The sequence below is a fragment of the Hipposideros armiger genome, unplaced genomic scaffold, assembly GCF_001890085.2.
Source record: "Hipposideros armiger isolate ML-2016 unplaced genomic scaffold, ASM189008v1 scaffold_254, whole genome shotgun sequence".
NCBI lineage: Eukaryota > Metazoa > Chordata > Mammalia > Chiroptera > Hipposideridae > Hipposideros > Hipposideros armiger.
The window spans coordinates 621,096-648,212 of NW_017731604.1; the positions used below are offsets into that span (position 1 = coordinate 621,096).

A 27,117-nucleotide genomic window follows, 5' to 3' on the forward strand; every position below is an offset into this window, starting at 1 on the left:
AACGTCCTCCACAACTAGATTGAAGAACAAAACGACAGCAACTTGTCTGTTCCCCTTCCCCAATTCCCCAGCGCTGTTCCCATGCCCCCAATTCCCCAATAAAAATCTTTAAAAATTTAGAATTAATTTCAGCTGTACAACACACAAAATAAATAAATAAATAAATAAATAAATAAATAAATAAATAATGTTTAATAAAAAGGTGGCTTTGTATCTTTTTGAGTTGATAAAGCCACATCTTGCCCTCCAAGTCACAAGCTCAGCTACGAATTTACTGAGACCAGTAAAAGTTGTTTAACCTATCCAGCCAATAATACCAGGGTTTTCAGCACCCCTACCACCAAGGATATATAATCTTTGCACTCCCTAATACTGAGGTGAGCATGCATGAAACCACTCACTCTCACACACACAAATATCAGAGTTCTCTGAGTTAAGAAGCACCTACACACATACTGCCCTAACTGGGTCTAGTTTCTTCAGATAGCAGGAGGAAAGAGGCCCACCAGAATCTCTACAGAAATGATCCAGCAGCCTCCCTCTTGGCCCAGGCAATAGACATTGTTCCATAACGCAAAGTAAGCCCTAAAATTTTACCTACAATTCTATTAAGACCTAGAAAAACAAATAAGGCCATCTCTTCCCTGCCTCAAGTGTTTTAGAAAGGACCCGCATCCCTGACACAGTCACATATAAATATACACACACGTTGGTTCATATACCACTAAGTTATCAGACACCCAGTAGGGAGCAGGCCTCGAGATGATTCTAATGCTTACACATCAGCATGTGAAAAAGTGGGTGAGCATGCTTGTGAGAGTACTTTTTGTTGGGAGGGAGTGACAAGCAGACAAGTGAATGAGTAATTACCGTTTCATGCAGTAAGGGCCGTGATAGAGGTAGTCAGAGGGAACTGTGGAAATATAAAGGGGCACCCAGGCCATAATGGAGAAGGTGGAAGGCAGAAGGTTTCTAGAGGAAGAGCTGACCTGTCCTGAAGGATGAAGAAGACTGTCACCGGAAAAAGGTGTTAAAGGGAAAGGGGAGCTCATGTTGTTCGAGGGAGAGAAACAGCATGTGCAAAGACACAGAGGCAAGAAACACAATGAATGCCCTCCAAATGCCACAGGGAAATATACAATATGCGAAAAACCCTCCCAAAAGCCCAGAGTTAAGAATCAAGGCCTCCTTTCCCACCTCCCTGACCCTCTTCCTAAAATCAATCAGAAGAGAATAAAGTAGTTACCTTTTCGGCCACCACAGTGTTAGGCGCTAACTCATCAGATTTGGGGGAGAGGTGTGTCACAGACACAGAAATCCCTGAAGACAAAGCCAGACAAGGTGACCTAATATATAAGATATAGGTAGGAAGCTGGCTTTGTTTCGCGGAGCCCCATCGAGGCACCAGCTTAGTGTAATGAGCACTCCCTACTCTAGCTCCCACAAACCTTGGGGGAACCATTCTCTAAACCTCAAGAGAGTCTACCACAACCTACTTTCAGTCTATATGGAAAAGCTGTCTACCTACAGATAGGCCTGGAAGGGCAACCAAACTTAAGAGCCCCCTGCTCCCACACTTTACCCCCCCAGACACACACACACACAAGGAGGAAGTGAAAGCTACCAGCACAGCAAGGGCTTGGGGTGGGTCTCAGCCAAGGCTGCCTGGCTTCTGCAAAGGGGCGGGTACCCACTGATTTCACAAACTGTTTTGCCCTATTGAGTAAAGGTTCCTCTAATTATGTTCTTCTCTGCACATCCTCTATTCTTCACACCCAAAACCATCCTGTCTAACCTGGATCTCTTACAAGCATAGATTTTCTCCTTTTCCCTGTTCCCTCATCCTGGGACTCTCAAGCTCCCCAGAGCTGGGGTTTCTCTTCACAAAGCAACAGACACACCCACCCAGATTCTCAGACTGTTTCTGAAGTACAGCAGAAGGTACAGTGGGGTTAGCCACAAACTAGACCAGTCATTGGCATCATTGTTTCAAATATCAGTTTCTTCATCTATTTAAAAAAATCATACAGAAACAATGCAGTACAGGAAGTACACTTACAAATTAGAAGCAAAGCCTAACTAGGGTCCTAAAATTCTTTGATCTCAAATGCTTAAAGAAGGAAAAATATGATGAAAGAAATTAAGAGAAATAGGACGTTTATCAAACGCCTTCAATATGACAAGTACCCTTCTAGGTACATGTTCACAATCATGAGCTCTTTTCTCTCATAAGTCCCAAGGAAGTGGGTATCATTAGTATCCCCATTTTAAAGATGGAAAACTAAGGTTCAGAAACGTTAAATACCTTACCCTAGGTCATGCAGCTATAAATACTGGTCAACAATGATTCTACGTAACTGGCCTACTTCATTTATCTTATGGTTACTACCCTCCTTTCTCTCAAGTCATCTTGAAAAACGCTGACCAGACCCCCACCCAAAAAAGTCACGGGAAAACCTAAGGCAACTCTATTTGGAATGCTCACCATTAATTGTCACCTTAAAATCATTAAGCTAACTTCACTCACTGACTATCCACAAATATGCTTTGGTCCTTTAGTGTCAGAAACATTTGTGTATATTTCACAAGTCTTCTACACTGTTGTAGGTACAGGTACAGGGCTTTGGGGTGATTGGGGGAGAAGAGAAGAGCCCTGGTGAGTACTGTTCACCCCATTGTGCCCTGGTTGCCCCCATCAGGAAGCTCAGTGGTTGAGTCTCTCAGGCCCAGTAGCCTGGAGTTGGGTGGCCATCTACAATCCTAGGTGTGTTCGGGGAATGGTAGGCGTAGCAGAAGGGAGAAGAGAAGGCATTCCAGAGTAGATCTGGTGCAAGCTCTGTTAGAACCTGACCTTTCCAGGAGAGTGACTCAGCCTTGGCACCACACTCTCTTCATTCCAGGATTCCCAAAGACTTGGCATGAATGGGCATGGGTGCCCAAAAAGGCACATACCCGCATAAACACACAACAGCTAAAATAGTGCAATCCACCCACCCTCGCCAGAACACTGAGTATAAGGGTTATAGATGTAGCTGGAAATGCCTCCTTGTCTGGGTAAGCCTATCACCAGAACTACGCTGTAGTATCACCCCCACAACTCCAAACAGTCTCAGTGTCTTGCTCCGAAAGCACCAAGAATTCCTCCTACTCAGGCGTGGTCTCACAAAAACACAAAGGAGGCACCTTCTCAAAAAGCCAGGTTTGATTTTTGGAGGCTCAGCAAACCCAGGAATGAAGTGTGGGGGGAGGAACAGGAAGAGCTAGCCTCAGCTCCGGAATCCCCTGTTGAGTACAGCTTTGGACTTTTGTGTTTGTTTTCAAATCTCCCAAATTACTATCAACAGCAGCTGTGTACTTATCAGATTTGGGGCCATCTGGGATGAAAAGCTGTCTTCCATAGGAAGAGTGAGCTGGAGGAAAGCATCATCTATCAGGTTCTTTCCACTCTAAGAAGGATAGTTTTCATTCTAACCCCAGTGACTATGACTCCAAGCATACATGAGGAGACAGAGTTGGTTGGTTAGTTAGTAACCAACACGGAAGGGGATGGCTACAAGCAGCCTACTCATAAATCAGGATTCAAAGGCCTAACATGTGCCTGTCTTGGGAAAGAGAAGACTACAAAGGAGTCATGAGTTAATAAGAAATTGGTACACAATAAATTGGGAATGTAAAGCATAGACTGCCATGGGTTGAACTGTTTCTGTGGGACACATGATCTTCGCTGCATATTCCTCTTTTAAAACAAAACAAAATGCTTTTTTTTTTTTAAAGATTTTTATTGGGGAATTAGGGGAATAGGAACAGTGCTGGGGAATTGGGGGAAGGGGAACAGACAAGTTGCTGTCGTCTTGTTCTTCAATCTAGTTGTGGAGGATGTTGCTTCACTGGCCCAAGTTGGCACCATCATTGTGCTCTTCTCTGGCGAGGCAGATCAGTTGTCGGCTTCCGGACGACCGCTCACTGCAGCTGCTGGCCGCTCACGCTGGCTGCTGGCTACACACGGTAGCCCATGGCAACCCACTGCAGCAGGGGCTGCAGCCTAAGCCGTCGCCGGCGACTCACGGCAGCCCAGCTCCAGGTTGAGCTGTTGTTCAGCATCTTAGCTGTGGAGGGCAGTGTCACTGGCCCTCATATGTGGGATCCGAACCGGGGCCCTCTGACATCCCAAGCCAGCTCTTAACCATCGTGCCACTCGGCCGGCCCAAAACAAAATGCTTTTTAAAATAAGACTTCTCTGAGAAATCACCAAATGGCAGATGACCCTGGTGCTGCAGGATGGCCTGGAGGCCCCAAGAAGCCCTAGAATGGAAGGCCTCACCGGCTTCCATGAAGATTCAGCAGCAGCGTCCCAGGCTGAGTTTGTGGCCAGGGTTGGGGCCCAGCCAAGGCCACAAAGCCCACGGAGGCAAGGACAAGGACAAGGAGTGGATCCCAGTCACCAAGCTGGGCCGCCTGGTCAAGGACAGGAAGATCAAGTCCCTGGAAGAGATCTATCTCTTCTCCCTGCCCATCAAGGAATCTGAGATCATTGATTTTTTTTTCCTGGGGGCATCCCTTAAGTATGAGGTTTTGAAGTTTGTACTAGTGCTAAAGCAGACCCGCGCTGGCCAGAGGACCCAGTTCAATGCATTTGTTCTCATTAGGGAGTACAATGGACATGTGGGTTTGGGTGTTGAGTGCTCCAAGGAGGTAGCCACTGCCATCCGCAGGGCCATCGTCCTAGCCGAGCTCTCCATCGTCCCTGTGTGGCGAAGCTATAGGGGAAACAAGATCGGCAAGCCCCACACTGTCCCTTGAAAGGTGACCTGCTGCTGTGGCTCTGTGCTGGTGCGCCTCATCCTCGCCCCCAGGGGCACTGGCATTGTCTCAGCTCCTGTGCCCAAGAAGCTGCTACTGATGGCCAGTACAATAACTGCTACAACTCAGCCAGGAGCTGCACTGCCACCCTGGGCAACTTTGTCAAGGCCACCTTTGATGCCATCTCTAAGACCTACAACTATCTCACCCCTGACCTCTGGAAAGAGACCGCGTTCATCAAGTCTCCCTATCAGGAACTCACTGACCATCTTGTAAAGACCCACACCAGAGTTTCTATGCAGAGGACCCGGGCTCCAGCTGTGGCCACCACATAATTTTATACAAGAAAAATAAAGTGAAGTAAGCCCATTAAAATATATATGAAACCTATTCTTACAATACATACAAAAGCAGGCCTAGCAGACAGATTTGCCAATTGCTAAACTAGACCAAATATTGGCAAACAAGTAACTCCATACACTATCCACAAGGCCTCAAACTGGGACTAATTGCTCTCTTCACATTCTACTTTCCATAGAGGATGGGCAGCAAGGGTCCTATCTGAAAGTTAGCCAAAGATAACTGGCCCAGACAATCGTACACAGTAGCCTACTCTCTTCCTAAGTACAGGCATTCAGGCATTGGGGGGGATAGGTAACAAGCTTAGACCACTAACCATCTTCCCCAAAGGCTCCTTCACATGCCAGAAAGGCCTTGGGCCAAGCTGATTCCCCTCAATAGCAGGCCCCAGGCCAGCAGCTGAGCCAGGCAGTGCTAGGCCCCTAGGCCTCTGAATCCAACCTCTGGCCTTGAAAAACAAGAGGCATGCATGAAGAAAAATGTAAAAAGGGGACCATCCCAGCTGGCCTAATAAGGGCTCGAAAAATAAAGAGATATATGTGGCTTGTTTACCTCCCTATCCCCTTAGAAATGGTTTGGAGAATAAAAGGAAATCAATTTGGAAATGCCAAACTCAGTGGGAGGGAGAGCTAAGAATGAAATTAATGCGAATCACAAAGATCCCAGGTTAAAGACCTCCATTAATAGCCAATACTGCGCACAAGTGCAGTATTCTCTCCTCTGGACTAGGTCTAGGATCCTAGGGTCTAGTTAGCACTTCTCTCACAGGAAGAGGTAAGGAAAAAAAACATCCAGAAGTGTCCACCTTCTAACCTCCCACTCCATGCCCCTGCTCCTGCTCCTCACACTCGCCCCTCTTGGAGAGAGAGAAGAGGGGAGGGGAGCAGAGGAGAGGGGAGAAGAGGAAGGAAGGAAGAAAAGAAAAACATGTATGTGTGAAAGCAGGTATACCCTAAAAGTCAACTACTAAGAACAGTGGGCTGGATACAGGGGTGCCATGGATGGCCAATGCTCAGATGCAACCCTATCCTCCCCATTAGCTTCCAGATTCTTCCCCCAGGAGACAGAGGGCTTCTAGGGAATCTAGTCTGACTCAAGGGAAGGAACAGAAGAAATGCCTTCAAATGAATTCAGCAAACTGAATACTTGCAAACTGTGGGGCAGGGTACTGGTCTCTGAGAATACAGAGATTATGACAAGCCCTTACTTCAAGGAGTTCCCCATCGGATAGTGAAAAGATGTAATTGCTGGATCCCACAGAATACAGTGTGTGCTATATCCACCCTAAAACTCCCAGTCACCTTTCTCCCCATAAAAAGTTCCTTTGGAGGCTAATAGGAGAAAAAAAACCAAGATGACCTCCTGGTGCTGCCTGGTTCTCCACATTAAGCACTTTCTTGTGCCTCTGGGAGTACTTGGAACAAAGTCCCCTTTCCTACCATAGAAGAATTTTATTCTCTAATTTGGATGCCATGCATAAAACAGCGGAAATATAAATAAAGACAACACTGTGACATGGTGCCAGGGCTTGTGGGAGAGTGTGGTGCACTCTGAAAGTATAGGAGCAGCAGGGGCTGGGGCTTATTCAGGTGTATTTGCCATCCAGCTGAAGTAGGCAGCAGAGAACAAGCAGTCTTCAGTGTCTAAGCACCTTGTCTTGGACACAGGGCAGGGTCCCAGTCCAACACTTCATATGGAGCTGAGGAATGAAGTCACCAGGTCCATGGGCTCTTACTCACCAACTCCCTGTAATGTTCTCACTAACTGAATGCCTTGATGCCCAGAGCATTACTCACTTCCCATCCTGTCCTATCCCCCACACCACCACCACTGGTCTACACATGCCCAGACGGTGAATTTATACTCTAAAGAGAGCTGTTTACCTCCCTTAGGTCCAGTTAGTTACTTTGAACCCCACCCCTTCTTGTAGCACTTTGGAGTGGGGGGATGCGTATCTCATCCAGGGCCAATGGCCAAGTTTAAAGGCTGCGCAATGGAGCTGTCAGGGCCACCTTACCTCCAGCTACAAAGAGACCTGGAGCTCAGCTGTGACCATTCTGTGCTGCCATGGGCACAGGCTTTCCCTTTCTCAGACTCAGTTTTCTTGGATGGAACATGGATTACCAATGTACTTATCAACCCTGGCCCAACATTAGACTATCGCAGGAGAGCTCTTAAAAACCACTGATGCCCAAAGCCCTAAAGCCATAATGATTAATCAGAGTCTACATGTGCTTCCACAAGCTGACCAAGACCAATTGCATAGGCAAGCTGGACTTCCCCAGTGGATAAGAAGGCAAGGAGCCTAGCTGGCCCCATTCAAAACTCATCCCCCTACTCTAACAGTTAAACTCGACCTTCATTCTGGCCCCTAGGGCCACTAGAGTCATAAGTTCAAATTTCCCCGTTTTCCCAACCTTGCTTCAAATCAACAAGAAAAAAAAATAAAGTGTATCAGCACTAGTAAATTCAACTTCACATGCTTTGACATCAAGCAAGCATTATGATTTTTTTCCGTCTTCTAAATAACCAGGCTTATCTGCCATTATGACCTGTGTTTATCCCTTTGCCACATCTAGTTTCTATGGCCCAAATTTAAGGACCTCACATCCTACACAGAGAGGATGGTGACAAGGGAAAACCGTTCTTCCTGATTCCACAGCCTTTGGCTGCTCTAGTGACACATTCCCATGTGACTGTTTCACATTCCTGAGGGCTTACCAACTACTTATGACCAGGGACTATCTGGCCAGGGACTACACTAAACTGTCTATCTCATGATGTCACTCTATCACCTATTTCTGGTGGGTTCCCTAAGAGATACCTTTCCAGAGCACCTCTTCCCTCCTTACCTAGATCAGGCCTGGACTAACTCCTGCCACCCTCCTGCCTATCCCTCCACTCAGTTATGCTCCTGAACATTCCCAAGGCCCTTCTGTGAAGGTCTCTCCTCCAAAAGCCAGACATAGCTGACAACTCCCAACCTCTCAGAGCTCATAGAGTTGCCATTTGGCCCAGTTCCCCACAGAATGAGAACATTTGTGAGATGTGTACCACCGTCCCCTACCCAAGGTAGGGCAGACCAGCCTCCATTGTTGGGGGAATGTGACATTTCTGAATAAACCACAGACTTTCAGAGCAGGAATGGCTCTCAGAGATTAGCCAAACCAATTCCTTGTAGAACAGGCCATGGCCACAAAAGGGGCAAGGGCTTGGCCAAGATTGCCCTGGGAAACTAGCAGCAGAGCCCAGACTAAACACCAGCTCTTCAACTGCAGAATAGAGCTCTTTCCACAATTCCCCAATACCTGCTCCACTCATCAGTTAGACAAATGCTCATGCTCCCACCAAGGTACAAACAAGACCCTACATTAGCTAGGCATAATTAGTCCCCAAACAACTCTCACTTCCTAATGAGCAACATTTATGTATCCAGGAACAAGGCAAAGCCAAGTCGGTTATTGGCTCAACCAGGTGGAAAGCTCCACTAGCCTTGAAGGCAGTGGTCTGTCTCTAGCAAAAGGGGTGACACAAGAAGCCAGCTTCAAAAGAAGAATTAGGCCAGGCCCCAAACAAGCAGAACATAAACAACATGACAGTTGGATGTCCCCACAGAGACATAACTACTAGAATTCGCTCTAAACTTTATTCTTGATTCATCTTATTTTAGAAGAAACTGAAGGGAGGTTGGTCAACTACTGGTACAGGGGAAGGGCCTACTGTTTAAAGCTGAAACTGCCTTTCTAGCCTCAGAACCCTGGCCTAACCATGACTAGAGCTTAAGTCTAGGCCTTTATGAAACAACACTTGTCTCCCCTTTCCACACTCTACCCCAGGCAGAGTCTAAAACCAAAGTCACCTGTTCCCCACTCGTGTCCTATCTCCCTTATTCATTAGCTGAGTAATTTTTGCAGTCACTTAACCTCTTTGAACCTCACTTTCCCCATATGAAAAAGTGGGGATAATAATTACTAACCTGCCAACTGGAGTTAATGAATATCAAATGACATAATAGTGGTAAAAAGGGTTGACAAGAATGATGTGTGTCCCAAATGTAGAGAATTACCCGTATCTGTATTTGTGTTGATTTGTGTTGGGACTTTTATTTTTTGTCCAGACATGGGGTGAGAAACGCGAGGAATACCAGAAAATGATTGTAAGGCAATGCCAGCCAACCTGTAGAGGGATTCCTTCAATTCACATCTGACAGGGCTGTTTTAAACAGGGAACTACTTGGAAAGCAGGAAGCCACTCCTTAAATTTATTCCTCCCTCCCAGCTTCCTAACATTAGCATCCCCTTTACTGGGCTGCTCAACAGCTAGAGGCTCCAGAGGAACTTGCCCAGAGAGGTCTCTAATAGCTCTTTCAATATTTCTTCAGTCTTGGCTCTTCCTGACAAAGGCTGAATCCCAGTGGAGTCAGGGGAAGAGAAAACTGTTCAAAGCCTCCCTGGAATAATAATCTATGTAGGGCAATCTCATACATGGTCTCTTCTACCTCCGCTCTTTGAAGGGTTGCCTCCCTCCCAATCCTAGTCTCATAAATTTGTCACCCCTACCTGAGTTCACAGCCTGGGGGGATGATCAGTGGGAGTATAAGTGAAGTAGAAACCCATCACTTTCCTTGCTCCAGAGGCCAAAGTTCACCATTTTCCTTGTGGTTAAGGTCAATTATCCACATCACTTATGGATAACTCAGCTGTAGCTAAAGCTAACGACTTTACTTTGAGAATTTTTTTGACATATTTACCTAAACAATGATGTCTTGTTTGGACTATCAGAAGAGCCAAGGGAGCTTGCATTCCCTGGGCTCACATGGCTTAGGACAGATAAGACATCCACAGGTAGGTGAGAAGAAAGTTTTGCTATCGATAGTTGAAAGCTGATTATTGCAATGCATCATTGATCCCAGATGGTCTATAAATGAGCTGTGCCACAGAAAAAAGTGAACTTTTCCTGATAACTAAGTCTTACCCTTTTAAGAATCATAACCATTCTTAATGGTGAGGTAGAAATGTTTCATCCACTGACACAATCTACTGCCTTTGTCAACAGAGGCTGTTAAAACATGAGTTAAGCTTCTCTGAGCACCTGAATCCTGTATGCTTGATTTTCTACAGAACTAACATTTGAGGGCTTTCCGGTGTTCTCTTATGTGTTTCCCATCAACTCTGAGGCAAGCATTATTCCCACTTTACCAAAGAAGAATGGGAGGCTTAGGGAGGTTAAGGGACTTGTCCAAGGTCACGCCCCCTATCAGCACTGAAACACAGATCTTCCTACAAGCCTGGCCTATAATAAATGCCTTATAGATACTTTGGATCCAAGCCTCCTGAAATTGCCCCCAAAATTCTTTAAAATGTCATTCCCTTTCCCTTTTTGGTGTCTGATCTCAGAGCCTTGTTCTCCCTGCCCCACAAGGATTCAGAAAACTCCAATAACTCAGAATCTGTTTGTATAAAGCTTCCTGTTTGTCTAAGGGTAAGGCAATAATGCCTGCAGTGGCCCATAGGACGGGCCCAGTCAAGGTCAACCTCTGGTGTCAGAGGCTCCAGGATTACAGGCTGGGCAAGCAGAAGCTCCGCTCCACCCACTGTGAAAGTCTGGGAACTAAGAAGAGAAAGGCGGGGCACGCCATGAGTGAGCAGCAGAGAGCCTGCATTTCTGGTAATTCTGCTTCCCCATGCTTGGCCTGCCTCCTTCAACATGATCAATATCCTCAAGTCAGCAAGCTTCTAAACCAGGAGCAGCCACTGGGCGAATTTTCTTCAAAATACGCTGTATGTTTATTTGTATTTCACAAGTCTCTATCCTCCTACTCTTCAACTGGATGGCTCAGCTACAGCTGAGTATTTTACAATATTCTACTTTCTTGCCACTGGACAAGATCCTTTGTAAGTACGGGGATGGGAGTGGAACTTAATCCAGCTTCACTGCTCTTCTTTGGGGAAGACTGGAAAGGCATGTGTCCATCACCCAAACACAGAGAGAGAGAGAGAGAGAGAGAGAGAGAGAGAGAGCGCTTATTTCTCTAACCTCAGACAGCTACAATAGCCAGAGATCTTCTGGGAAACAGGGTTCTCGGGTAGGTACAGTTTGGAATCAAATTACCCCAAAATGGCAAAACCACAGAAGAGGGAGGGGGCCACGTTAAACACAGAAAAGTGGTATACCCTACTGCCAATCACTTCACTAAGATCATTTAGGCACAGGTGAAATCAGAACAATTTCTAGATGTGCGGTTTACTGAGCTTAGAAGCAGCTTTCATCATCCTAGCCTTCATCCCAACAGAAGGGCCATGACTCCCACCTTCTCTAGAAAGCCTTTTGTCTTAGGCAGGCAAGACCCTACAATGTGCTCTTCCCTTTCCACTCCACTAAGAGTATGGGCCCTTTTTCATTTGTATGGATTTTAAGTGTTCCACTCATTTTTTTTTCATTTTAATTTCAGTTAATTTGCTTATTAACTTAATTAACTTAAGTTAATTTAAGTTAATTTGCTTATTAACGAGCCCATACAGACATTAAAATCTGATTTAACATGAAAAGCTGGCCACCACACAGTAAGAAAAAAAAAGCTGCAGAAGAGTATGGTTTTGTGTTATATGTGTATTTAAAGTTATGTATGTATTAATGCATTTAAAAGAAGTAAGTTCACAAAACAATCTGGTTAATAATGGTGGTTCTCTCTGGACAATAATAGAGTGAGGGGCAAAAGACAGAGGATTTTATATTTTTCAGTGTTGTTTCATTTCTTACAGCAAATATGTATTAGTTCCATAATGAAAAAAAATCACAAATCAAAAATTACAAAATAAATAAAGTCTGTCTGTATTTAAGTGTGCCCTACAAAAGAGCACAGACTATCTATTAACATTCATTGCATGGTGTCTAGCTCAGCACTGTAAGAACCGAAAAAAAATTCCTTTAATGACAAGATGACCATCACAGGGACATAAAGTACAGTATAGGGACTATAGTGAATAATACTGTAATAATTATGTATGGTGTCAGGTGGGCACTAGACTAATTGGGGGATCACTTTGTAAGGTACGTAAATGTCTACTCCCTATGCTGTACACCTGAAATAATATAATATTGAATGTCAACTGTAATTGAAATTTTTTTAAATTTCAAAATAAACTGAAACAAACAAATAAATAAATAAATAAATATAAGATGACCTTCAGAGGCTCTGGCTATTTTAGGGCACCCAACCCTATCTAGTAGGCCTGAACCTATACCTCCCAAATGCTGGCCACATCCCTCTCTTAGAAATGGGTGAGGGGGAAAAGTACCTCCTATTCTCCCCAAATTAGCCTACCTTGACTAAAACATGCCCAAATCTGCAAAGTTATGCAGCTCTGTGCCCTAAGGCAGACTGTGTGATAGTGGTGGCAACAGCGGTAACCGCAGAACACAGCTGCTAAGTGCCTCAGCCTGGTGATCTACAGGACTTCCCTGCTGTCCTTCCCCAATCTGTGCCTGGCCCTGCCCATCCCTGAACACAGTGGCCAATTCTATCCCTAAACATCAGGAGCACAAACCTCTCAGGATTATGTTACACAGTGCTGCCCTGCCTGCTGGCCATGTCACAACGAGCAGCACACATACAAAAAAATTTAAAAACTGGGTAATGCTTCAAATACGTACTCTAGGGCCAAACTCTAGGTTTCTTCACAAAGGCAGACAGAAATGCTTGCACGCCTGCCTGTTAGAATCCACTAAAAGGTTTGATTTGAATATTCCCCCTTGGCATGAACACTACTGTATTGTGTGAAGACATGGGAAAAGGGAGTGGAAATTGGCTGTGAAAAAGCTGGCCACTCACAGGTAAACAGGCTCTCCAAGGTGCACAAGAAGGACAACTCCTCCCCATTCCTTGGCACTACTCAGCTCCATTCTGCCAGGGCCCAGCTCAACCCTCATTATATAAGTTCTAGTGGGCCACTAGGATTTTTGTTTGGCATTCTAGTAGACCTAGCCAAAGGAGTCTGTGAAAGACTATTCCAATTTGACAATAGTAGCTATTAATGTATCTATTCAACAAATATTTGTTGAGCACCTCTTCTATGCCAAGCACTATGCTAGATATTAGGGATACAATGGGAAGTGGGAAACCATCTCTGTTCTTGAGAAGCTTATATTTTTAGTGAGTTAGCCTGAGAGAATGGAAAGAATACACACCTGACAGTCTTGGCTTCAAGACTTGCTTCTGCCTGACTCACTAAGTAACCTTGAGCAGGACCCTTCCCCTTGTTGTATATTATAGTTGACTAACAGGTATTCCATAGATTAAGGTAATTTGCTTCCTCTATAAAACATAAAATCCTGGGGTGGATTGTGGGTTTTCATACTGCCAGGACAGCAGCAAGAAGTCATGGGTAGTATGTGGAGAAAACAAAAAGCACCCTAGATGGGGGAGAATTTCCATCCAAAGACCATAAATCTGGCTTGGGTGGTTCCCCGTGAGTTGTTTGCCCAAGACAGGTGGGATGGGCAGGCATCTGAAAAGCATATGTGTATACAAGGTAGATCAACAAATACGGTGAATCTTTAAATTAAAAAAAAAAACTTATTACAGTAAAAGGCACATTGCCATTAATCCCTCTCAAAATACTACCCCTCACTTCAAACACACTCATCCCTTCGTTCTTGCCACTTTCTGAAGCAGTTCTGGAAGTCCTCTTTCATTGAGTGTCTTTAGTTGTGCTGTCGTGCCTGCCTTGAGGTCCTGAATTGATTCAAAACATTTACCTTTCATGGTCATTTTGACTTTGGGGAAGAGCCAGAAGTTGCATGGTGCCAGATCCAGTGAATAAGGTGGAAGAGGACACACCATAATGTTTCTGTCAGAAATTACCATATCAGAAACGATGTGTGACACGGAGCCTTTCTGTTGTGGTCATAAAATATGGTGAATGCTGCTGCCAAGTACCATCAATGGAAAGGCAGAGATTTCCAATATGGGAAGTGGCGTGTTGAACAGTATTAATAGATTGTGACATGTTTCAATTTGTTTGGTGCAATCAGTCGGGCGTGAGCTACGGTTGAAAGAAGGTGTGTTTTAAATTAAAGTGTGCCGTAAATCATCCTCCATCATGACAATGCTCCGTGTCACAGATCGCTTCTGTTATATGGCAATTTCTATCAAATAAAAACATTACTGTGTGTCCTCGTCCACCTTGTTGACCGGATACAGCACTGTGTGACTTCTGGGTCTTCCCCAAAGTCAAAATGATTCAGGACATCGAGGCAGCCACAACAGTGCAACTAAAGACACTCATGAAAGAGGCCTTCCACAACTGCTTCAGAAAGTGGCAAGAACGATGGGAGAAGTGTGTTTGAAGTGAGGGGGAGTATTCTGAGGGGGATTAATGGCAATGTGTCTTTTACTGCAATACTTTTTTTATTTATTTAAACATTCACCGTATTGTTTGATCACACCTCATAGCCAGTGACAGACAGAGACATGTCCTTCTAACAGCGTATGGCAGGCTTGGGGACAGAAGGCCCGAATGCTGCCCAGTTTCACTGCAGCTTCTATAAATACTTCCACCCCCAGCTAGAGGGATGTTAGGAAACCCTCTACTCTAGTACCACTCATTCGATGCTAAAGAGCTGAGGAGAAAGTGGCACCTCCCTCCCCAGCCACTTGTGGCCATTCTTGAGTAGGGCTGTGCTGGGGCCACATGGAGCCATTCTGTTCAGGTGAGTGAGGAGATGGGACTTCCCTGCATACCTCCCACTAAAAGCACCAGGCTGTGGGGCACCTGCAGGAATGCTTGCTCAGGGAAACCGTAACATCTCTCATTCTGGACTCATAGGCTTGATGGGAAACACACATAAAACAGAATTTTAAGAGGCCAACTGGAAGGAAAATTCTAGGGTATCCTGGGCCACCCTTCCTTTTCCCTGCTCCCCACACCTCACAGAGCACTTTCAGATGCATTAGTGCCTAAATCTTCACCATAACCCTAAGAAGTAGGGTGCTCTTTCTATTTCACAGATGGGAAACTGATATCTGGAATGGTTTGAAGAGGCTGCACTGGTAGGTCAAGGCCAGCAAGGCTCTTTCAGGCCTCTCCCCGTTCTAGGTGCTAATGCACCCTTCCCTTCTCCAAGGTATATTTTCTTTTCTTTTTTTAAATTAAATTTATTGGGGTAACAATGGTTAGTAAAGTTACATAGGTTTCAGGTGCACAATTCTGTAATACATCATCTGTATATCATATTGTGTGCTCACCACCCAGAGTCAGTTCTCCTTCCATCACCATAGATTTGACCCCCTTTACCTTATTCTACTATCTCCCCTCCCTTTTTACCCTCTGGTAACCACTGAAATGTTGTCTGTGTCTATGAGTTTTTATTTATTTGTCTTGTTCTTTTTGTTTTCAGTTTTATATCCTACATGAGTGACGTTATATGGTTCTCGACTTTTTCTGTCTGGCTTATTTTGCTTAGCATAATAATCTCAAGGTCCATCCATGTTGTTGCAAATGACAGTATTTTATATAACTAGATGTTCCAAACAGATTGACATATTTTCTCCGAGACTAGTGTCTAGTATGCCCTACCAGGTGCTCACCCAATACTGTTGGATCCCTTGCATATATTACTGCTGCTTCTCCCTCTCCATGTCTGTAACTGATTATGTGCTCTTCAAAGGCCTGCCTATCCCTAACCACCACCACCTGGAAAACAACCCCTTCTTGAGGCACAGGAGTTAGAAACTTTCAAATCCACAAGTTTACTGAAGGAGAAATCCTGGGAGCCCAGATGGCTGCAATACCACTTGTTAAGTGTGATACCAGAAATCCTACAAAGTACAGTGGGCACACAGAAGATGGTGAAACTAATACTACCTGGGAGTATTAAAGAAAGCTTCTAGTGGAGGTGACATGGAGTGGGAGGAAGTGAAGAAGAGACTTCACATTTCAAGCTGAAAGAAAAAGTGTATGCTAAAGCTAAAAGATATAAGAGGTATGGCTTACTTGGGGAAACTCGACCCCACAGAGCTACGGCATAGCGTGTATGTGGGGAGAAGTGGGAGCTGAGTCTGGAAAGGGAGTTAGGCTGCAGCCAGGTAGCAAAGTGTTCTCCCTATATACCATACTAAGGGGTTTATATTTTCACTTGTTCATATTCACACTGCAGTGTTATAAACCCTGGCAAATGCTGGAAGTAATACAAATGCCCCCCTAAAGGGGAACAGTTAAATAAATGATGACATAGCCATTGGATGGAATTTTGTAAAGCCATTGAAACAGTCATTTTTAGAAACTAAATAGCATTTAACTAAGTTTTTAGTGATAAGTAAGGATAAAGAAACAGGATTTTTTATGTACACCATGATTGCATCATGGAAAACTAAGGAACATATATGAGATGTGACTAGAAATACCCATAAATAATAATTGCTATGTTAAAATGGTGGGCTTGTAGAAGAGTTCTCTACTTGCTAAACCTTGTCATATGCCATGTCAGGTTTTATAAGAAGGGTAAATATAAAAATAATCACTCTTTTCCCATTTGACTCCTCTTTCCTTCCACTTCTCCCCCCTCTACCTGCTTGCCTACTCTCCCTCAGCAATAGCCATTCTAATCTACCACCTACAACTGGAATCCTTAACAACCCTAGGAAAGAAAGGCTGCCAGCAAGGTGGCTGCTCCCAGCAGCAAGCTCCTGCAAGGCCCAGAAGCCATTCCAGCTCAATGCTGGGGAAGAATCTTCCATGCAAAAGCATTACCCAGCTCTAGCCACTAAGCCTTCTCTGAAAACTGTCCTAGGAACTTTTCCCTAAGGAAGGAAGACTTCTATCTTGCTCTCCCTCCAGGGTGCTCAGGGGAGGTGAAGATCATGCTCATGGCCAACTCCTAGGTAGCTGAGATACAGCCTGGATCCTTGATTCGTAAGCAAGCACTGTACAAAGTGTCACTAAGGAGGAAGAAGGATAAAAACAGATCCAGAGAAGGGTACACCATCTCCAGGAATTTGCTTATGCCTCATCAGCCCATCAGGCACTCATGGGAAATTCAGAAATCCCTCTCCTTTGATTTACAGGTCTAACTCCAAAGGAAGTCATATTCACAAAATGCAGGATTAGTTGAAGGATGAAAGCCAGGCATGTGGCAATCTCCCTCACAAGAAATCCCTCCCCTTCGCTCCACCCAAACCCACATCACCTAGTGCTCCCCATCCAAGGGCAACATAGACATCAGTGACTCAGAGAGAGGAAGGGGAAGGGGAGCTTAGCAATTTAAGACTCAGCCAAAAACAATGTCATAGCCCTAAAGAGAGGCAAGTTGTGGGGGAAGGGGGTAGAGGAAGTCAAATCTCATTTGCATTGAGTTTTGGTTTGTTTCTTGGTCTTCCCCTTCCCTGCTAGAACAATGACCAATTCAAGGGTCTTCTATTCTTCCTGGAGTCACCAATGACCCAAAATAGCTAGCAACTGTGGTTTGCAGGCTGGACTCCAAGGCTCCACCCAAACACTCAGTCAAAAGTGTGTCTCTCCGAGCCAGGATGCCCACAGCGAGCTCTGTATTTGGTGGATCCATCCAATACCTCTAAGCAGAGCTCACTGAAATGGAGAGGACTACTTTACACATTGATAGCTGGTTGGGGTGGGAGAGGAGAACAACACTCCCAATATCATTCTAAACAGGAAAGGGCAACTTTTCCAGTCACTGCTCTCTGTTCTATTATAATCTTTCCAAGAACCCCTTAGTATCTTCTTAAAGACTGGGCACAGGTAATCAGAAAGTCAGAAAAAGCCAACGTTTTCATTTTACAGATAAGAAAACTAAGACCCATAAAAGTGACTTGCCCAAGGTCACACAGGCAGAGAATAAAAATCAGATATCCTAATTTGGTACACTATTCTTTTCATTGTGCCATTTCTACTAAAAAGCATTAAAAAAAAGACAAGTTGCCCAAGCTAAGTGTCAAAAGCTCAGCTCTTCTGACCTAGGGCTAGACAGCTCAGGACTGGGGATGGGAGGCAGAGGGACATTGGACCCAGCCCACTCAGGAAAGCCAAGTAAAAAACATAGGTGTACAAAAGGAACACAAAGAACTTACCAACTGGAAGGCTTTACCTATTCCGAAAGAATAGTTTCGGATGCTGAGAGCCCCTGCCCCACACCTCACTCCCATACTCTGAGCCTTTTCAGGCCAAGCAAGACTACTCCTAGGCTATCAGAGGTCTAGGTAAGAAGCTAGAAGGTGGGTGACCAGGCTGGGTCAAGAGGGCAAGGAGAAATAAAAAAGCAGGGTGGAGAAATCAGTCATTCCAGAGCTCTTCCATCTTCCTCTCTCCTCTCCCATTCCTCCTATCAGAGTCTCACCTCCTGCTTTAAACGGGCCCTAAACAAGGAGAAAAGTTTGCAAGTGAAACTATATAAGCTTGAGGAAGGCGTTCCCTGCACCAAAGGAGAACAGAGTACTAGTTGAGGTGGCAAAGGGCATTTGAGGGGGGAGAAAATAGCCAAATAAGGCATACTTGACTGGTAGAGAATCATCAGGAAAGGTTCCAGAAGGTGATGTCGCAGGGAGGAAGCTTTTAGTCATTGGTTTCCTCTGGCAACTGGCCTAAGGCCAGGAGGCAAACTCCCAACCTTAGGAAAATGCCCAGGCTATGGCAGAGAGAAAGGTAACCAGGCTAGATTTTCCCCAGGCCCACCTCAGGCCCTGCTGGAACAGCTCTCCAAGTACCAGCAGAGAGGTATAGTGTAACCCTGAAGCAACATGGGAGATATTCATACCAAGCATTTGTTAGATCCACCATGGCCCAGGTGCCAAGAGGAGTAAGGAACCTGGGGAAGGGAGCTGTGCTGTACTGTGGATACATATTTCTGATACTGTTGGTATTTTCACATTAGAGAAAAGAAAAAATTCAAAGGCAAAGAGGTTATGTGACCTTTGTTCTCAGCAAAAAACTGCTGTGGGTTAGTCAGTCTCCCAGGAGTATCTGCAAGGAGGTTTGGAGAGGAATTTAGCTCACTTAAAACCCTTGAAGATAGCAAAGATTTGTACAACTTAACTACTGACACCCAAATTGGCTGTTAGCTTGACCCCCACCCTCCAACTCCATACCACAGATTAGTCAACCCCAGTTAAAGATTACAACAGGTAAGAGCCTCTGGTTGTACTTCATCTAACCTTCAGGCTGAGCTTTCTGAAAAAGGTGGGGGGCAGATTAGACCAAGACAGTAAGGTCAGGAACCTTATCTAGACACACTTCACCGGAGAAAAACAAGCCTTGATCCTTCCCAGGTATTTCAGGGAGGCCAGGACTAAAGAGAGAAAAGGAAACGCTGACCAAGCCTGATAGGCATGCCTTGTTCCTCCTCCCAAGCTCTGGCCCCATGACCTCCCACATATATACCCAGGAAAGGATTTCTCAGGATTATACTTTGTTTTGTATGACCAAATGCCCACATCTCAACTTTTCTTTCATTAGGCCCTGACTGATATCCTGGCCACACAAAGTATCTATTAAATTCCCCCAAAGTAGAAGGGTCACCAGGGATGGCAAGAAACTTAAGACTTTCAAAGTCACCAATCACAGAGACGACCTGGCAAAACATTACTACAAAACAAGCACCGTGGTACGTCACCATACCAGTGGCCTAGGAGCTACGTCAACACTTACTTTATGCCACAAGAAGCCCATTGAAAGGAGCATTGAATCTGATTCTGTCATCAGTCACTGCCAAAAAAATTGTGCTTTGAAAGTCACCCAAAGGACCCTTTCTACAAGTTTAAGGTCCAGATGCTACAGCTGGGCCCTGGCCAGATAATGACACACTTCTTAACCTATCACAATCACACACTAAGAAGTCCTCCTGCATTTCCATCCTATCCCAAATACCTATCTCATAACAAAGCCATTGGGAGAACTGAAAGTTGTTTTTAGGCTACTGACCTAGAGGGTAATCACTAAGCTCTGTTCCTTGGTTTAGCTAATATGGAAACATGAAGGAAAGAGTCTCTCACATATCTACTTGGGCAACAAACACACCAAATTTGTTTTAGTTAATTCACCCAATTCTGGAAAACTCCAGGTACAGTCTCCCTCAACAAACTCCTTCAAAAGGCTTGCCAGTTGAGACAGGACTGCTGGCTCCGACTGACCCCAGCACGAGGAACTTGGTCTATGCTCACATGTACTCTGTGGCTCCCTTGAAACAATCAGCACCTCAAGCCTTCCTTCATTTCAGACAAACTCACTTTCAAGAGAACACTGGCCTAGACCACCTGGTTTATGCCCACATACCAAATCCACATCACTCTCCCACCCAGAATGGCCAATGCCCCCAAGTATACACATCCTTCAAGTCCCTGTTCATTTCCCAGTAAACTCCCTTCTTAAAATCTCTAGGAAATGATATGTATATATATTTTTCAAACTTTTTAAGCGAGTTAGCCCTAAGTTTCCAATTAAATAGACCTACAAAAGCAGCAAATGTATTCTCTACTCATTTATTTGTATCCATTATAGTAAATAGTACCTAGTAACCACTTAAATGGTGAGAATGCAGCTGCCTGCCTTCTTTCTTACCCATTCTACCTAGCAAAGGGTTGGGCACATAGTAGTTTCATAAATAATCATAGTAGCTAACATTTGCATAGCACCTATTGGATGCTAGACACAGTTCTAAGCACTTTACATGAATTGCCTCATTTAATCTTCAAAACATCCCATGAGATAGATACTATTATTGTCTTCACTTTACAGTTGAGGAAAATGAAGCACAGAAGTTAAGTAACTTGCCCAACGCTACACACAGAGTGGGGCTTTGAGCCCAAGCAGTCTGGTTCCAGACTTTTCACCACTACTTTATGCTCCCTTTCTATGAAAGCTTAAAGAGAACTTTTCTAGCTAGCTACCTGCCCCAGGCTTAGCCTACAACACCTAGAGGTCAGAAGTGAGGGTCGAGGCCAGGGGACTGCAGTCTGTATTGAAATGGTTGCTACAGCAGCAAAATTGTTATCAAAGTGGAAAGGAAAGTACCATAATATTCTTCTAACTCAAGAAACAGGTCAAGCTGGAGCACTGAGTGAAAATACACAGAAGTCAGAGCTCAAAATTGTAAATGGCAAGGAGAAAGCGGGGAATTTGGGTGAGGGGCAGGAAGGAAGACAGAAAAGTCATTCTGAGGCCCCAGAAGAAGTGAATCACCCACTGACTGAAACTTGCTACAGCAGAAGCTATTTAGGGGAACTCCACTGCAGCCATCTTGTTAACATAATCACCACAGAGCTGATTCTCTGGAAGTCTGTGTCCCCTGGGGGAAAAGAGTCACCCTTCCAAGACAGGCAAGTCCAGTGAGAGACCACTAACATGGAATCAGAAAAGTCAAGTTCTCCTGCCAAAACTATTACCAACTTTATGTGATCCCAAACAAGTTGGCTGGCCCCTCTAGCTATGAATATGGAAAAGAAGTAACTCTACCCCATAAAGACTCTTAGGACAGTGAAGCCTACTCTCAAGCAGGAAAATGTGGCTAGTCTCCTCTCCTTACCACCTTTCAGTGCACACATCCACTTTCGACCACCCTTTAGAGTCACAGCAGAGCACTTACCTTCCTGGGAAGTGCTACAAACAGTCCTAAAGGCACAGTCAGAGCCCGAGCCATCTCCATATAAAGTAACCTCTAAGGTCAGCTCTACACACTCAGAAGGACTTGCTCTTCCCATGACCATACTAACACTACGGTCAAGTCAGGCTCAGCACAGGGAGAAACACTTGAGCACCCTGCAGAGAGTGCCACTTAGAAGGCAGACATTCAAAGTTTCTCCCCTAGACCGGACGCCAGGCAAGTTGGATTTTAGTCCCAGCTCTATTACCAGTCCACTCAAATCACTTCCCTTTTCTGGGGTTTGGTGTCCCCATCTAAAACATAAAGGTTAAATTAAAAAGTTTAAGGCCAGTTCAGTGGTTCTGTGGTTCAAAACACTCCTGTAAGAAACCTAGACCATTCAGAACAATCGGCTAACGGGAACTTAAGGCTGAGAAAGCTCTGGGTCATCCTAAGTAGGATGCACTTGAAATGCTGTACCCCACAACAGCCAGCCCTCAGCTCACTAGTGGTTGGCACATTAGGAGGTTGGTTTATGCCCACCACCTCCTCAGTGCCTACCAATATATCTAACTATCACACTCACAAGTTTAAATGGAAATTTGAAATGGAAGTAGCTTCCTGGCCTTTCAGCAGAACTACAAAGGGTATACGCTACCAACAGACAGTGAGAAGAAAGGGAGGGGAGCACATGAAGTTTTCAGTGTTTATCTGAGGCTCTCATTTGGTTTCTTTCTTGCTCCTCAGTAAGGAAAGACATTCCCCTCCGCAGACTCAAGAAGAAATGGCCCAGAACACTCATGCCAGTGTTCTTGTCAGAGCCACTAATGAAATAAACCAACTCCCAAGCTAGAAACTCTCGATCCTGAACTAAGTACCCAGGAAGAAACAGCACTCCAGAGGTGTAAGGGGACAAGTAGACACACTTTAGCAAGTGCTGTTCAACTTTGTATTCCCAGCATAGCCCAGTACACTGCCTAGTACATAGACAGCACTCAAATTTTGAGGAAAGAATGCCTCAAGAACATCAGTGCTGGAAGGGTCCCTAGAATATACCTATTACTAGTACAGTTCCCTCATGACAAGCTAGAGAGACTGAGGGCCTGAAGAAGAGATTTGCCTTAAAGGCCTACTTCATTTGGATCATTTTACTGAAAATAGGGAAGGCATTCTTTTTACATGGAAAGAGAAGAATTCTCAGGTCAGGGTTACTTGCCGTTTCCCAACACCCATGTTCCAAATCAATGTATTCCTGAGCTAACCCTCTAAGTGACCGCTCCTGTACCACAAATCAGAACCTAGAATTGAAAAGTTTTTCAGCTCTATCAAGCATGAAATGGGAGGAGGGATGAACAGCAAAGCCAGCCAATCATGATAAGAGCACCTCCTTCACTTGACCAACAGACTGCCCCAAAGGAGACCACCTTTGTACTCTGTTTTTTCTATGGGGGCAGAAGAGTGGGGTGGGGTAGCAGGCAGAAAAGACTGTGAGTTGGGAAAGATGTACATGATAAACTCAGTTCTATCTTTGAAAGATCAGAAACAGACTGTTCCCAGTCATTAATGATGCCAATCAGTAACTCTAGCCATGAAAGGCCCAGCCCTAGTAGTGTTGGTAGCCTGATCTTGTCCTCTCTGGGGACCTTGAGGCTAGAAATTCCAGTGGGTGTGACTCCCAGGAAGATACAAAAGGGACCTAGACACACTGTTGCCAAGCAATACTATTAGAACAGAGTTCAGAATATATGTAGCTGTCATCTCATCCCATCCAGAGAGAACTGGATTTGGAGTCAGGAAGATAGACCAGATGACCTCTAAATGTCCTTTCTAGCTCCACCATTCAGTATAGCAGTCTCCTGCGAGGAGGAAGAGAGAGAAAAGTAAGAACACCCTTAAAACAAACTATTGTTACGGGAAGCTAGAGAATAATCGTGAATTAGCTAAATAGTGGTCAATACCATCTCTGTCACCCACTCATAGAGCAACCTTCTCCTCTCCAAGCCTAACATGAGGAAATATAGACTAGTTGGTGCCTTCAAGGGTCCCATGAAGACCCTCCTGCCCTACCAGCCCCTCTCTGCCCAGAGGGCTATTCAAGGAGAAGCCTAAAGGAAATCCCCAAGATGGTTCCTGCTCTGACTCTATCATCTACACTTCCACAAAAGGACAAGTGAACTGGATAACCAGACAAGTGGAGAGATGCAGGATCCAAAGAGTCACCCTTCTGTCACATAACCTCCATTCCTGATCCATTGCCCCACCCTGAAGTCTGTAGGCAGGGCTAGTTCAAAGGTTAAAAGACTGCGATTCTGCCTCCTTTTCACCAAGTACCACTTTAGTGCCACTCAAGTGGCTCAAGCAATGCTAGGAATGGCAGGAGAATAAACAGTCCACACTGCCCCTGTTAAAGTTTAGCCGAATGCAGACCCAGAAACCTTCAAGTACTTCAAGGAGCTAGGCTCTATGTCTGCTGACATGAATGGCCCCATCAATGACCATTTAACCACCTTTCCCTTGACCTGTTGAGCTCAGGCTAAAAACCCAGCAAATAGAAAAGGTTTTACCAAGACTGGCCCTCTAACTAAGATTTAGATTCAAGTCCTGCTTTGCTACTGACGTGCTGCATCATTCTAGGCCAGTCCCTCCCTATCTGTGGGCCTCAGTTTCCACATCTATATAATGAGAAGGGTTGGACTTGACAATTGTGAAGAAACTTTTGAACTCTAACAAACCAAACACTCAAGAACACCTTGAAAATTCAAAACAATCTCTTTTTAGGGAATCCAAAAGTGTCCCAAAGACTTTGTGATCTAAAAGCAGTTAAAGAGAGTAGGCAGGAAGAAAGGCTTTTTTTTTCCAACTGTTTTAACATCACCAGAAAGTGGAGATGGCAATTGATAAGTTCTCCATTCTGACTACTAAAACAGACCCAGGAAACTGGCAACTAGACACAGAATATTAGAATTGGCAGGGAGGGGTTGCAGAGGGGCATGTCTTAACAGATTCACGCTGACTGTGGGAAACAATTGGTTATAAAAGTGAAACCAATCCTGGACAGACTGTAGACATGGTTCATGTGAATGAGCAGATTTGAATTTTCCACTCCCCTTCCCTATCTGTCATACTCCAGAAAGAGCCTGAAGTACACGAGTGAAGGAGTGGAGAACAGGGAATGTTCTCCCTTCATTAAAGCTACTAGCTGGTATGCAGTGAACTAGGGTGTGCCCCTGGACACCTCAGCATTGAGATGAGAAAGGAGGAAACAGGAGGCACCTTGTGATACCCCCAGTTCTCACCAAGAAACCACACAAACACCAACATTGGTTACTTTGCCCAAATTATCCACTCCATTTTATCTGAGGACCAGGAAAGCCTGAGAACAGGGGGTAATTTGCTTTGGGCAAGAAAGGGGACTCCATTTCAAGAACCTAATCACTGAGTCAGAATACAGGGTCAATGTGATGACCATCAAAAAGCTTAAACCCCAATCTTGGTTTTGTCACCATGTGACCTTAGGTAGGTCTTTCCTGTAGGCCTACATATCTTCACTCGTTGAGAGAGAGCGAGAACTATTAGATCAATAGTCTCTGAGGTCCCTTTCAGGTTAAGATTGTATGGTCTTAACAGGCACAGTATAGCTGTTTCTCCTAGAAGTTTATCATTCCTTGAGCCAAACAGCATGGGAAATTCTCGAAATCTTCCAGTCTATCAAAATTCAGCCCTCTCCTTCCAACTTGATTCAAGTGTCAGTCAATCTGCATAAAACTACCTTCAGTATTCAGGTACATTCAGTACCCTAGGCTTGGCATCCAACAGCCCATACTCCAGTCTCTCTCCATGCCCAGGAGAAAAATCAGCATGCTACCTTCTTTGCTAATTTTGACTGGGATGGAATGGTTAAGGCCCCTTTGAGACAATTTCCAGACCCATCAAGTTGTGTTTAAATGTGAGATAGCTCAGAATTGAAAATGAGAGATTCCACTAGAGAACAGAAGTCACGGGCAGTCTATTCCCAGAGATCCACCCACCTATTTAGGCAAAGCCACACCTTAGAGGAGTCAAGGAGTCAACCACAGAGATAAACCCAAGGAGAGGCTCCTGGAAGGATCTTTATAATCCTATGTTGGCAGAGACCGTGGGGTATTTTTCTCCCTTTTCAAAACCATTCTCTCCCTTTGTGTGTGTGTCTGGAGTGGGGTTGGGGGGGGGGGGTCAAGTGTGGAAAAACCCCATATCATAAAACCAACAATTTAAAAGAGAGATAGTAGGAGCACATACTTGTTGAAAACTTAGTGTTTCTGAAGGACAAGGTTCGGTAAAGCAAGAATGACTTGGCAGTAAGGCTGGCATACAGCAACCTGGCAACCAAAGCTCAGCACACACCCAAAGAATTGGACCCTGACTCCTCTCACCCAGAGACCCTCAGCCCTTCTCAAGGCTACCAGTCACTATCTCAGCTCTGAAGGCTCAGGCGGTCCTAGAGAGGCTTCCGGGAGAGCCGCACAGCCTAGGCCAGCCTAACAAGCTGCTTGGCCTAAGGGACTCTAACCAAGGTGGTCACCAGGCCTTCCTTGGCAAGGGAAGGGCCCCAGCAGCCATTTGGCATGACTTGCACAAAAGCAAGCAGGGCTCATTATTCAGGCACACTCCTCCCCCACCCCACCCTCCTGGGCATCCGGCCCCCCTAGGCCCCACTCCCAGGAGGCTTCTGCTCTTCTCATAACAGCGAGTGGGTTAGAGACCAGATCCCAGAAGCTACCACCACTCTAGAAAGGTGTGGCCCCACAGGAAAGAATCCACACCTCACAGAACAGTCCGGAGGGGATAGGAGGAGAGAGTCACTAAGTAATGGGGAGGGCAGGGATTTGGCGAGTGGAGAGGACGAAGCACTCAGTCTTCTCCCCTAGGAGGTAGGGCAGACCTCCCATCAGATTGGTGCCTAGGGCAGTGTTAGCGCACTTGGGTAAAAGCAAGCAGCCTCCATGAGCCCTTCCACAACTCTCTCCTCCCTCTCGCAGTGGGAAACAGCTGGAGGCGCCTGAGGAGGCTGTGGGAAAGGTGAGTGGGGGTGCGGGCTCCGCCCTTAGGATCTCCCTCCCTCCACCTTGCTTCTTGGTTCCCAAGGCCCCTCCTGGACAGTGACAGCCTTGCTTCAGAACGGCGCCAATTTCAGGACTGGTGGACGTGTTCTCCTTCGGACCAGAGTCTTCTCCCCCATTCCCATGGCCTGTCAGGGACAAGAGAACTTGGGCCCCCAAGGAAGCCTTCCCTACTGTCGCATCCCAGATGCAGGGAACTGGAATGTGAGAACCATGACAGCCCCGCCCAGTCCATACTTCTGGCCCGGGACCACCTCAAGCCCCCCCACCC

At 45.3% G+C, this 27,117-nt stretch overlaps 1 protein-coding gene, 1 long non-coding RNA gene and 1 pseudogene across 3 annotated transcripts in view; 2 read left to right on the forward strand and 1 right to left on the reverse strand.

Moving 5' to 3' along the window:
• MSN (moesin) overlaps positions 1-27,117 on the reverse strand; it is a 68,992-nt gene that overhangs the window by 41,436 nt on the left and 439 nt on the right. The window lies entirely within an intron of this gene.
• Positions 4,273-5,545, forward strand: LOC109390079 (40S ribosomal protein S2 pseudogene; annotated as a pseudogene).
• Positions 26,487-27,117, forward strand: part of LOC109390080 (uncharacterized) — a 26,232-nt gene continuing 25,601 nt past the window's right edge. For both annotated transcript variants that reach the window (XR_002125495.1, XR_002125496.1), the window contains exon 1: positions 26,487-26,805. This is a non-coding gene — a long non-coding RNA (uncharacterized LOC109390080). The remainder of the gene's footprint in view (positions 26,806-27,117) is intronic.